We start from the raw sequence: 14,007 nt of genomic DNA, 5'->3' as shown, positions 1-14,007 counted from the left end.
TCTTAACTTTCGACTGATAGTAGGACTTTTTTAAAGTCAGATTTTTTTAAAGTCCTTATTATGCATATTTCTACCAAAAGGCAACTCTTGGTCATTTTGGTTTGTGTAAAAGTCACAAAGGCCCTCTTTTATTCAGGTCTAGCTGGATCAGGGTAACTTGTTTGTTATCAGTGAAGGAATTTTTGGATCTACATTCCTCGTTCCTAAGAATGAAGTATATCCCTGAGAGTAACAAGTTTATTAAGGGTTGTAAACACTGCTATCTTTTAAAATCACAACTGGGTCAGAATGGCCTTGTGTGAACTGCTGCAAAGAAAGACGAGGTGAGAGTTAGCACGTAGGCTCAGTCTACAAAATCAACCCATTCAATTCCACATTCCCACTGCTCATGTCTACCTACTACTTAACCTGCTCATCTCATGGCAGCAGAGAAGCAAAAGAGAGAGGAAGGAAGAGGAGGGACCTAACATCTCCTTTAAGGGCATACCCCCAGGGATCCAACTTCCGCTCACTAAGTTCCCCGACCACTTAAAGCTTCTGCTCTTACCCTGCTCCACTCTTGTATTGCCTACGTAACTAGTGAAATTTCTATCCTTCCCTAATCTTGCTTGTTTTTGAGGAAACAGGTTGCCTGAAGGCCAGTAGTTCCTCTTCAGATGGGCTAGCTTAAACCACTTGGATCTATGTAGCTGTCAGCATGACCACCAGGAAACCTCCAATTTCATTGGAATCCATCTGCATGCTAAATGATGCTCCTCTTACCCCGTGCCATGACAATGACAATTGCCATAATGATGACCAGGAAGAACCATAAAACCATCAAAAAGAAGTGATTTTGGGCTGGGGATGTGGCTCAAGCAGTAGCGCGCTCACCTGGTATGCATGGGGCGCTGGGTTCAATCCTCAACACCACATATAAATAAAATAAAGACGTTGTGTCCACCGAAAACTAAAAATAAATAAATAAATAAAAAATATTCTCTCTCTCTCTTAAAAAAAAAAGAAGTGATGTCTGAATGCCCCCAAAATCTCCACCTATTTTCAGAAAAGACATGAAAATTCTTCTCCTTTATTAGCCTATCCTCCCAACTAAGTTTTTTTTTTAACTTGAATTTTACTTTTTTAGTTGTTGATAGAACTTTATTTATTTGTATGTGGTGCTGAGAATCGAACCCAGTGCCTCACACATGCTAGGCAAGTGCTCTACCACTGAACCACCACCCCAGCCTCCAACCAAGGTTTTTACTTGAAGGAAGAGCATGTTATTTGGGTGTGGTACTGGGTATGAACCCAGGGCCTCACACATGCCAGGCAACCACTCTACCACTGAACCATATCCCCAGCCCTTCCTCTCATTTCTTTTACCCTGTTTCTCTTATTTTCGGTTAAAAATAAACCTTCCTTAGCTGGGTGTGGTGGTGCATGCCTGTATTCTCCAGTGACTCTGGAGGCTGAGGAAAGAGGATTGCAGGTTCGAGGTCAGTCTCAGCAATGTATCGAGGCCCTGAGCATCTTAATGAGACCCTGTCTCAAAATAAAAAATTTAAAAAGAGCTGGGGATGTGACATAGTGGTAAAGCAACCCTGGGTTCAATCCTAATAATAAACAAACAAACAAATAAATAAATAAATAAAACTTCCTTCAGTTGGGGGGTCAAAATCAGTTACACTACCATATCCCAATAATATCACATGCTGGTGACCATGCCTTTAACACATGGGCCTTTGGGGGACACTTGTCTGAATTGTACCAATGCTCAAAATTTATATGACTTAAACTGAGTATGGTGGCACTTGCCTATAATCACAGTGACTCAGGGGGCTGAGACAGGAGTATCACAAGTTCAAACTCAGCAAGCAACTTAGCAAGACCCTTTCTCAAAATAAAAAAAAAAAAAAAAGGACTGGGGAAGAAACTCAGTGATGAAGTGCCCCTGGGTTCCATCCCCACTACCAATAAATAAATAAATAAATTTAATGACTTAGAATAATCATTTATTTCAATAGTCCTCCCTTATCTTTGGGTAGTACATTCCAGGACCCCCAGTGGATGTGTGAAACCTCAAACAGACCAAATTTTATGTATACATGGTTTTTCTTATATATACTTACCTGCAATAAAATTTAATTTATAAGCTAGGCATGGTGGTGCATGCCTGTAATTCCAGCAACTAAGGAGGCTGAGATAGGAGAATCACAAGTTCAAGGCTAGCTTTGGCAACTAGCAAAAACCAATAAGCAAAAACCATTGGATCTCAGTGGTAGAGCACTCCTGGGTTCCATCCCCAAATAAATAAGTTAATGAGTACAGTTTAATTTATAAATTAGGCACAGAAAGAGAGTAATTACTAATAATGAAATAGAACAATTGTAACAATAGATTGCAAAAGTTATGAATTGTTTATTTCTAGAATTTTCTATCTGATATTTTCTGACTATTATTAATCATGGGTTACTGAAACCTTGGAAAGTGAAACCATGAATAAGGGTAGGTCTACTGTGTATCTCACAGTTTTGTGTTATTTGTTTCACTACATTTGGGCAGTGTTCCATTAGATAATTCTTCTATTTCATGTGTCAATGATAAAAAATTATATGATATTCATTTGATAGGTGGGCTGATCTGGGGGGCTCAAGACAGCTTTGTTCCCATGTCTGGGGCCTTGGTGGGGGTGGCTGGAAGACTGAGCTCAGTTGAGACTGTTGACAGAAGCACCTATATGTGGCATCTTGAATAACACAGTCTCAAAGCAATTGGACTTTTTGGCAATCAGGGCTTCCCAAGGAAATATTTCAGAGTCGTGGGTAGAAGGTGAAAGTTTCCTTTGATGTGACCTGAAGTCCTGGAATGTCACTTCTGCCGTGTTATATTGGTCAAGCAAGTTACTTGTTCGGCCCAGATTGAAGTAAGGAATCAGACTCTCAGTGAAAGGAGAAGCAAAGAATATGTGGTTTCCTTTCATATACCATACCTGATAAGGGAGTCTAGTAAATGGGGAATGTTCCTTAATAGAAAATGAAGAAAGATGATGTTAACAGTTACCAGACCAAATGCAGGCTCATTTTCAGTCAAAGGAATCTTAAAACCCTGAGGTTTTTTTAATCTGCTGATTGGTGTCTGCTGCTTTCAAGTGGCCCAGAAGGGCTTATCTGGGGTGTCAAGGGCTATCATTTGTTAGAGTCTGTAAACAAGTCAAAATAACACCTGGCATTTTGCCAGGGGAATGTTAGAGTTCGTAAACAAGTCTGGATGGTGCCTGGCAAAGTGCCAGAGGGAGTGGTTTGTGAAGTAACTCCAGCGAGCCATTAAGTGTGAAGATTTCTTATTGGTTGACTGATGTATCTAGTTTATGCTAATTAAGATAAGCTGTGTGGAATGTATAAATACCTCTGTTGTCCTACAATAAACGGCTCCTACTCCTGCTGTACCAATCTACACAAGTTGTTCGTCACCCCCCCCCCCACCCCCTGGTTATTTTGCTGCAGCCGGACTGCGGCACTTGTTCATATATCACAGATTCTGTGATACTCTTAAAGTTGGTAGTAGTGATATCACAGGAGAAGAGATTTCTCTGGAGAAAGGAGGTCTCTCAATGAGTTCCCAGCTCAGGACAATGGGGTTCTTGGCATATTGGATGGAAAAGGACTTCAACACGCCCAGTGAGAGACACAGATAAAGGTTTATTTAGAGAAGCAGAAGCACATTCGAGGGAGAATGCAGGCTATCTCCAGAGGGAAAGACAGCAACCCATTGGTGTAAGGTGTAAATATTTATAGAGGAATGAATGCTAGGGTGTTATAGTTAAAGGGTTTCATAAACTGACTTCCAGGCCACTCACGTATAATCAAATCAAGCCTTTATTGAAGCACATTAGTGGCGATTGACCAGAACATAAAGCTGTTCCCCTGATCAGCCCTGAACAATTGCAAGGGTGCTCCTTATAAGCTTGAAAACTGCAAAAGGGATGTTCGGGGGTCTAGCCAATGCAAGCAAGCCAGGTTACTGAAGCGGGAAGCCTAACCAATCACAGTTAGCCCAATCACCCCAGTTACAGAAACAGAGCCCTGTTACCCTAGTTACAGAAACAATGTCCCATTAGGTAGTTCCATGTTCTTAAAGGTTTCTATAGCAAAAGGAAAAGAACATCTTGCCCCAGTCATGACCCTTCTACTTGGCATGGTTGTTTTACAGAATGGAGTCACAAAATGAAATGGAGTCACATTTGCTTTTACTATCACAAGGGACTGGACCAGAGGTGGAGTCAGAGCAGAGTTATATAATTTTATGCAAGTTTTTCTTGTGCTTGTGCATTGCCCCAATGTTAAATTTTGCAGGCAAAGTCATGAGTCATGAGCATTTCTTTTGAGACTCAGTCTACCTTTCCTTTTCTATTTCCCCAAATTTGATTAAAAAGAAATATACTGTGAATCTATTGGTAGTTATTAAAAAAGGAGCAGGGGGTTGGGGGATCAAGTAAAACCAATGACATTTCCACTCCCCATGAGCTCACTCCCTTCTCAGCTCTTATCAGAGGCCTGCCCTTCCCAGATCCAAGTCCATCTCCTTCAGGAAGTGTCCTGAGATCCCTCCCCACAACCATAAACACCTATAGTTTGTTCCTTAGTCTAATATAGCGCTTCTCATTATCTTCCATGTGTTTCTGTGACTTCTGTATGTGCCTGTCTTGGGGACCATGAGTCCTTGAAAAGAAGGCATGATTTACACATTTTACACAGGAATTAGTACTATGCACTTGATAGGTGCTTAGCAGATGTTTCACAATGAATGTGCATAAAACTGACCAGAAGTGAGCAATTTTAATAGGTGGTAGGACTCTTCCCTAAAGAGTCTCCAAAGACTGAAGAGGTGGCACTCCTTGGTCCCAGAGATATATCATTCTGGATACTGCACTCAGTAGCCATTGCATCACAATACCACTGAGCTGCAATTAAGGGTGTAGATCATATATGTAGGAAAAAGTAAGTGGTCCTGAAATCTAGAACCTGAAAAATAAGGAAAATAAGATAATTTTGTGAGAATTCAAAGAATTCAATCCAGTGGGAAATGGCAGAATGTTTCCTTGGCTTTGGGATTTTTTCTTGACTGGCAAAACTCCTGATTTGATCAATGATTGTAATCTGAAGAAATATTGCTTTGACTCAAGGGAGTAACTAGGAAAACAGGACCCCCAAAGCAGCAAATATTGGCAATGCATTTAACACTGTCCATGGGAAAGAAAAGCTGAATTTGAACTTCATGAACATCTTATTAGTTGAAAGATTTTCTCTGTTCAAGCAAAGATAGTTTATCTGGTTTCCTCCCAAACCCAGCTGAAATAGTCATTAGGGATCAGTTACTGTCTGATGGGAAATAGAATCTCTGGGAATTTGTTCAAATTTTTAATTTATATACATGCAATTCAGGTGTGGCAAGTGCATTCCTTATTAAACTAGTTAAATAAAAACTATCAGAGGCAATCATTTTGAACTAAACTTCTACACTAGACCCCAACAGACCAGGCTACAGATAAAAATGGAGTTTTTTACTCACATATCACCAGCCAAAACTAAGCTGTTTATATGATTTTCTGAGAAACCAGGATTAGAAAGATACCTGCAAAGTTCCCAAGAGGCCAGTTTCAATTAGCAGGATAATGAAGATTTCTCAGCTTTAATCCTTAACACAAAAGAAGTAGCCTGAAATAAGCTGATACTAACCAATTATTTTTCTATGATTTTGAATCCTCATGCCACTGTTTAGTAGAAGAAAGTAACTTTTGAAATGACCAATCTGCTTTTTGTTCTTTTGTTTCTTCTTTCTTTAGAAACAAAAGATTTTTTGCCTATAAAACAAAACTCTTCTGCTCAACCCATAGGAACACTTACTATATTCTATGAAATAAAGTGTTGCTCAATTCTAGAATCACAAACAAAGAAAATTAAGATCTTCAAACTAGTACTAGCTTCAGTAGCACGTATACTAAATTGGAATGATACAGAGAAGATTAGCATGGCCCCTGCATAAGGATGACATACAAATCCTTGAAGCATTCCATATCTTTGGTGGAATGTGATGGTCATCATTATGTAAAGTACATGTATGAAGATATGAATTGGTATGAATATACTTTGTATACACCCAGAGATATGAAAAATTGTGCTCTTTATGTGGAATATGAATTGTAATGCATTCTGCTGTCATATATAAATTTTAAAAATTAATTTAAAAAAAAAACGAAAACAACAACAACAACAAAGATCTTCAAACTAAGGGTTGGGGTTGTAATCTGCTTAGCCTTGAAACTCTATGTTCAATGACTAGCCCTTCCCCCTGCCCTGCCACAAACCCCAAAAGGAAGAAATATCCTATGTGGGTCCTGCCTCTTCTTGCTTCCTTTTTCTGGATATGCCTCCACTCATAAAGACATATTCACCAAATAATTTTACTTATATAATGTCAAAACTTAACTTTTTAGCCTCAAGTCACCTTGGTCAGTTTTTGCTTTCATGTTTCCTAGATCTTATAGCAATCTTCCTTTTTCCATAGACAGATCTTCAATGGTGGTTCTCCTCCACCCTCACCCCGACTGTTTTTTTTTTTTTTTTCAATACTGGAGATTGAGCCAGGAATGCTTTACCACTGAACTACCTCCCTGATCCCTTTTTAAAATTTATTGTATGTATGTATGTATACATGGTTTTATGGTAGTGGGATTTGAACCCAGGGCCTCACACATGGTAGGCAAGTGTTCTACTACTTAGCTACATCTCCAATTCTTTTTCTTTAATTAAAAAATAGTAGTTTTATTGATTACACATAATTTTAACTATATTAATATATATTATAACTTCTAGAATTAGAAATATATTGTAAATATATGGTAAAATATAAATATATAAATATAAATACATGGTAAAATATACTTTATATTTTATCAAGAATAATCCAAGTTACAGCAACATGTTCAATGATACTTATTTAGTCCTGCAATCATCACATACCTATTTTCACATAACCAAGAAGTCACCATCCAAGCTTTACTGACACTATAGTTACCCCTTCAGACTGTATTACATAGAAACAAGACACGTTTCCTTTTCTAGTAGATAATTCTTTTTAATCATAAAGACATACTCACCAAATAATTTTACTTATATAATGTCAAAACTTAACTTTTTAGCCTTAAGAGTTGTCTCAAGTAGCTTTCATTTTGGAAAGCTATCAAGACATGAAACAGCAGCAAAATGACCTTCTGAACCTGGTACTTTTGAGTTTTCATTTTTGCTTAGAACACCAATTTAAAATTAAAACAAAATCATTCCCACATTATACTCATGTAGGGAGTCTTTTTATATACACATTAACACAAGAATGTCAAACTGAGTAAGTTTTTTTTTTTTTTTTTGCAAATCACAGAAATAAAACAGTGCTATCAGAAACAGAAACATTTGCTTTAGTGTTTTATAGCCAAAGAGACTGATGAACGTCATTCAAATTCTCATCTCCTTCTTCCATGGCTTTCAAATTAAGTACTTCCAAAGAACCTTTGCCTTTATTTCCTTTTTTTTTTTATTAGCCTATCAATTTCTTGGAGCCTGCATCAAAAAGACATGATTTCTAGCTGCTGGCTGTAGTCTTCATTTTCTATAACCTTGATCAATGGCTTGAGCTTGTCCTTCAGCTCCTTCTCTTCATTCACTGGAAGAATGAACCCAGCCTCATGTGAACACATAGGTCTTCATTTTCTCCTTTAGCTGCTTTATCACTTCTAAAGCCTGCTGCTTTATACTCTTGGTGGGTTTCTCTGAATACTGGATGTACTTCCTGGCTCTCTCAATAAGGATCACAGTGTATGGTCTCTTTGTTTCTTGATTGACACTTTTGTCTGCACAATGGTTGCAGTATCCCTAAACATCTGCTCCAGCTGTGTGTGCCTTTCTTCATCTGATACCGGAACTTCTCCTTTAGTCAAAATCTGCTTACAGATTTCAGTTTGGTCATCTGTTCCAAATGCACTGATGAGATCTTTCTTCTTTGCAACCTGACCTTTAGAAACATTTACAAACACTGAGTGGGTTTGCAGGATTTCATCAAGGTCTCTTTCTCTTATTCTTGTAACAGGTGATCTCAAAGCACTTGCCCGAGTGCTTCATGCCAACTGCTGCCACATTGTCAGATGGATCTGATTGCTAGGGATGAAGATGGACATGGAGGCAGCTTACAGATGGCAGCCAGGGAACCAGAGCTCTACCCCTCATGACTACTGGCACCCACCTCCAACGACCCCAGGCAGGCACAACCTAACTACTGCTCAGAGCGTGCCACCCTCCAATTCTTTTCATTTTTTAAATTTATTTTTTAAAATTAATTAATTTACTTTAAGTTTTTGATACAGGGTCTAAGTTGCCTAGGCTGGCCTTGAAATCATGATCCTCTTGCTTTAGCCTCCCTGGTAACTGGGATTATAGGCATGTGCCACCTTGCCTGTTTCATTGGTGGTTCTTAATGTGGGGGTAGGACAGTAACGCTGGGGGTATTTGTTGAATCTCACAATGATTAAGATTTCTTTTTTATTTGATGAGTAGGACTCAAGATTGCTAGACATTTAGCAATTGTGCAAAGCACTCCCATATAATGTGGGACATTCCTATATTTCCAAGTTGAATGCCTATTCAGTCATTCATGTTGTTGAAATCCATTGTAATTAGGATTTGACTTTATTTAAAATATAAACAACACAAGGCATTTTATGCATAGCTTTAATATACACTAAACTTTTCAGGAATGCAATTACCCTAAAAATCATGAGATGATCATGCCTTGTCGGGTTCAAAAATCTGCCAGAAGTTATTCATTGTTTTGGAAAACTATGTTATACTAGTAACTCTGTTCATGGTATGTGAATCACAATTTATCTTAGTCAGTTTTCTGTTGCTGTGACAAAATACCTGAAATAATCAATTTATAAGGAGAAAGATTTATTTTGGCTCATGGTTTCAGAGATTTCAGTCCATGGTCATTTTGTCATGTTGCCTTTGGGCCTGTGGCATGGCAGTACATCATGGTGGGGAGCACATAGAAGAGGAAACTGATCACCTTAATGATGGATAGTTGGAAAATAGTGAAAAGAAGGGGCTGGGTCTCAATATCCCCTTTGAGGGAATGCCCTTGTGAGGTAGTAGGCCTTACATTCTAAAGGTTTCACCAATTCCCAAGTAGCATTACAGACTGGTGACCACACCTTTAGCATATGAGCCTTTGGGGGACATTTAAGATCCAAACTGTATCACCATTATAACATGTTTGTATCATTTTGCATTTGCAGTAGTTATGTTCAAGGTAATTCTATACAGTAAGTAAGCATCTAACTACCAAATTTTGAATACTCTTGAATACTATGTCCAACATTCATTGGTTTATGTATGTATGTATTATGTATTTATTTGTGGTGCTGGGGATTGAACCCTGGGCCTCGTGCATGCAAGGCAAGCATTCTACCAACTGAGGTGTATCTCCAGCTATGCCCAAACATTTCTTATATATCTTTTTAGGACATTTTATTATTGTTATTGTTAATTAGGGGGGTCAAACCCAGGGACTTGTACAGGCTAAGTGCACAATTTACCACTAAACTCTATCTCCAGCCTCACATTTTACTATCTTTTACATTGTGTGGGTATGTATTATATTGTTTATGAATTGTATTTTAGGATAATATAAGGATATATTTATATATTTATTATAAAGGGGAGTGTCTTAGTATGGGTTGCTATAACAATTACCATAGGCTGGGTGGCTTAAGCAGCAAACACTTATTTTTCATAGTTCTAGAAGCTGGAAGTCTAAGATCAGATGCCAGTGTGGCAAGAGCCATCCTCCAGGTTGCAGATGATTGACTTTTCATTGTATCCTCACTTGGAAGAAAGAGAGCTAACTAGCTTCCTCTCAGCCCTATCCTTATGAGGCCAGGAGTATCATTTGTGAGGGTTCCACCTTCATGACTTAATTGCTTCCCAAAGGCCTCACCACCTAAACACTATCACACTGGGATTAGTATTTCAATATTGAACTTTTCGGGGGGTGGGGCAGGGGGGATGAAAATGCAGTCCACCGCAGGGAATGTGGAAATGATGGGATGAGTTGTAATGGAGGTATCTAATGAAGGAAGGTGGGATCAGGATCAGTTTGAGATAGGAATTTGGGGATACAGAAAAAAGAAAGAGTTTCAAGAGAAGTGCCCACAAACTAATGAAATGTTGGAAATGTCACGAACCTTCACAAATTTCTGAGCAACCCAGCCCATAGCCTTGGCCTGGGCCGTTGACCCACACCTTGCCTGTACATGGGGCAATGCACATGTGCAGAGAAAACTGGCACAAAATTGTGTAACTGGACCGACTCCACCTTCAGACCTACCCTTAGCCACCATTCCTCTATAAATATTAATATCCCACACCAAGGGGTTGCAGTCTTTCCCTTTGGAGATGGCCTTCATTTTTCCCTCGAATGTGTATTCCTTGTTTTGCCCCTAATCTTCTCACTCTGGAGACAGCCCACATTCTCCTTTGAATGTACATCTGCTTCCCTAAATAAACCTTTGTCCGTGTCTCTGAGTGATGGTGTTGGAATCCTTCTCCATCAAGTATGCCAAGAACCCCACTTGTTCTGAGTCAAGGTGCCCCTCTGTGGGAACTCTGGTACCTCCTGTGACAAGTTAATAGATAAAACAGAATGCCACCAATTCTGAACCAAAGTTCAGTTGTTACCTGAGACTCAAGGGTACCTCCTTAAGGGAAGCAATAATATTTTCCAGAAGGCAGCTAATCTATTTTGCATGAGGAAAGTTTGTTTCTCTGCTTCTACTTGTTTGGCCCTCATCTTTATAACATAGCACTAGCATTATCACCCTAACAGGTGACTTATCTCTTTTCCAAGCCTGTTTCTATTTGGGGGGAAACGATTCCATATTAGCCATTCAGAAGACTTGTGATAGATGTTTTGTCAACCAGGAATCTCCCTCCCAAGGGACAGGAGTGGGACGTGCTCTCAGTTTACCCTGCTTCATTTTATGTCTCTACTTCTTTACAGGCTGGCCTTTTAATTCTCTACTTCTTTAATCTCCTTTTAATCCTTCTTTAGTCTCCTTTTAATCCACCCCCTTTTAATCTTATTTACCCAAAGAAACTTTAGGATAAATTAAGAGTCCAATTATCTTTGATACCAGGAAAAAAGGTACACAGGCAGCGAACATGCCAGTCCTTTCCAAGAAAGAGTGTTGGAAGATAGAAAAAAAAAGGACACGAAAATTAGCAAACAAGGAGGGGAACTTGGGAAAGTCTGAGTAACAGCAGAAAAGAAGGCTAAGGAAGAAAAAGGCGTAAAGAAAAACACAGACGCCAGAAAAAGCTTCGGGTATCCTCTAGGCGTTCCTTGCTGGCCTCTCGGCTCCCTGTGGGCAGTCCCTCCAGCAGCCGCGCCCGCCTCCGCGTCCGCGCCCCGCCCGTGCGTCTCCTGGGACTGCGCGGCTCCGTCCCCTCCCTGGCTTTCCGCCTCGCTTCTCCTCCGACTTCCACCTCTCCCTGGAGCAGAGCCCAGAGCCGGACTTGTGCTTCCGATTGCCAAGAACCGGGATCCCCAGGTCCTTCACCCACTTCTTCAGCCCCCGGTCGCTCCAAGGAGGGTCCGAGCTCAGGTGGAACCTGCCCTGGCCTGGGGTCTGGGCGCTGGCTCGGCAGCTGAGCGCCGGTGGAAAGGGACTGGGTCAGTGTGAGTAGCCACCTGAGGCCCCGGCTGGGCGGGGGCCGGTGGGGACAAATCTTCTCCAGGCAACCCCGGGAGGGCATGCAGTGTGTGAAAGGGAAGGTGAGAAAGGAAGAGAAGGATGAGGAGAAAAGGAGGAATGGGGGACAGAGGGGTACAGAAGAGAAGGGAGGAAGAGATCAAGGGAGAATGAGTCGTCTTTTCTGCCCTTTGCGCTCCTGGGAGGAGAAGTAGCTGTCCGGAACGGAGCGCTTTGTATTAGCAGAAGCCTAGAGCATGCATAACTCTGCTATATATTGCCTCTTAATAGTGAGGTGGCTATCAGTGTGTTAATGCGACAAGGTCTCCAAGATCTTAAGTCCAGAATAGTGTCTAAAGTGAGGTCCAGTTTATGTAAACCAAAAGAAAAAGAGATGGTGGTGATGGAGAAGATATATATATATATATATATATATATATATATATATATATATATATATAATGTATATAAATAATATATTATATATACATAATATATTATATATACATAATATATTATATATACATAATATATTATATATATAAATTGTATATGCATAGAAATTGATACACTATAAAGTTGTTCATGATAAAAAAAGCTCTGTCCTTGTCTCCACTGCCCATCCATAGATTTTTTAAAAATTTTATTTGTAGATGGACACAATATCTTTATTTTATTTTATTTATTTTATATGCTGCTGTGGATCAAACCCAGTGCCTCACACGTGCTAGACAAGCTGCCTACCACTGAGCTACAGCTCCAACGCTGTAACAAGATTTTGAGAAAAAGGAAAAAGAAGTTTATTGATTTGCTTGAAAAGGGGAAATACTGGAGACTACTGTCTCAGAGGCTGTGATTCTCTCTGCTAGGGGGAACACAAGGCTTTTAAAAAGAGAAATACAAAAGCTGGGACCCAATATTATCAGTAGATAAAATTAATTTGTGTCCAACTGGTGTCCTTCAGAAAGGTATAACTTCAATTTCTAGATTTGGAGTTTCCTTATTCTTGTGAGCAGTGACACTCTTCCAGGAAGTAAAGGACATGAGAGCTTACTTAGCCTGGAAGGAAAAAGGTGTTGGTCCTGTCCCCAACCCCCCTGCAGTCAGTAAGCCATCTGCAGTCAAGCTGCAAGCTTTAAACTCAAAACATGAAATGGACCCTGGTTACATTAGCAATGGTTATCTATGGGAAAGGGAACTAGATATGGGGCAAGGACTTTTAACTTTTCAGTTGTGTAAATCTCCCTTCACAAACTCTAGTGTAACAACAACAACAAAATGTTTTTTACATGTTTTATTTTTCTATTCATTTTTCTTCTGAGACCTTTTTTTTTTGTTGTTGTTGTTGTCATTTTGCAGCATTGGGGATTGAGCCCAGGAGTACTCTATCACTGAGCTACGTCCCCAGTTCTTTTTATTCTTTATTTTGAGACAGGGTCTTGCTAAGTTGCTAAGGCTGGTGTAAAACTTGCAATCTTCCAACCTCAGTCTCCAAAAATCTTTTTTTTTTTTTTGGTACCAGGCATTGAACCCAGAGGCATTTAACCACCGAGCTACATCCCCAGCCCTTTTTATTTTTTATATTGAGATAGGGTCTCCCTAACTTATGTAGGGCCTCACTAAGCTGCTGAGGCTGGTTTGAACTTGTGATCCTTCTGCTTCAGCATCCCGATAACCACTAAGCCACATTCCCATCCATTTATTTATTTATTTTTGAGACAGAGTCTCGCTAAATTGCTTAGGTCTTTGCTAAATTGTTGATGTTGGCTTTGAATTTATGATCCTCCTTCCTCAGCATCCCGAGTCACTTGAATTACAGGTGTGCACCACCACACTTGGCTATTTGTCTTTTGGATGTTACGTTTTTAAAAGTTCTTTATGTGTTCTGGACATTAGTTTTCTGTCAGAATAGTAGGTGCAAAGATTTTCTCCCATTCTGTAGGTTCTCTTTTCACATATTTAATTGCCTCCTTTGCTGTACAGAAGCTTTTAATTTGACACCATCCCATTTGTTAACTCTTGGCATTATTTCTTGAGCTTTAGGCATCCTATTAAGAAAGTCATTGCTTGCGCCTATATGTTGGTGTATTGACCCTACATATTCTTCTAGGAGTTGCATAGTTTCTGGCCTAATTCCTAGGCCTTTAATCCAGGACTTTTGTTCATGGTGAGAGATAAGGATCTAGTCTCATTCTTCTTCATAGGGATAACCAGTTTTCCCAGTATCA

At 39.7% G+C, this 14,007-nt stretch overlaps 1 protein-coding gene, 1 non-coding gene and 1 pseudogene across 2 annotated transcripts in view; 2 read left to right on the top strand and 1 right to left on the bottom strand.

The window, feature by feature from the left end:
• The first annotated feature begins 5,955 nt into the window (after positions 1–5,955).
• On the top strand, positions 5,956–6,061 carry LOC114088298 (U6 spliceosomal RNA). The gene has a single exon (XR_003581960.1). It is a non-coding gene; the product is annotated as a U6 spliceosomal RNA (small nuclear RNA).
• Positions 6,062–7,461: 1,400 nt separating this feature from the next.
• Positions 7,462–8,209, bottom strand: LOC114087905 (ribosome maturation protein SBDS pseudogene; annotated as a pseudogene).
• A 3,361-nt stretch (positions 8,210–11,570) lies between these two features.
• The window catches only part of Tep1 (telomerase associated protein 1), a 39,417-nt gene continuing 36,980 nt past the window's right edge, over positions 11,571–14,007 (top strand). The window contains exon 1 of the mRNA XM_027929466.2: positions 11,571–11,766. The gene's annotated coding sequence lies outside the window, so the exon portion shown is untranslated. The remainder of the gene's footprint in view (positions 11,767–14,007) is intronic.

This window comes from Marmota flaviventris, chromosome 2, assembly GCF_047511675.1.
Source record: "Marmota flaviventris isolate mMarFla1 chromosome 2, mMarFla1.hap1, whole genome shotgun sequence".
Classification (NCBI taxonomy): domain Eukaryota; kingdom Metazoa; phylum Chordata; class Mammalia; order Rodentia; family Sciuridae; genus Marmota; species Marmota flaviventris.
The sequence above is the reverse complement of the archived record's forward strand: the minus strand, read 5'-3'. Positions and strand labels throughout refer to the sequence as shown.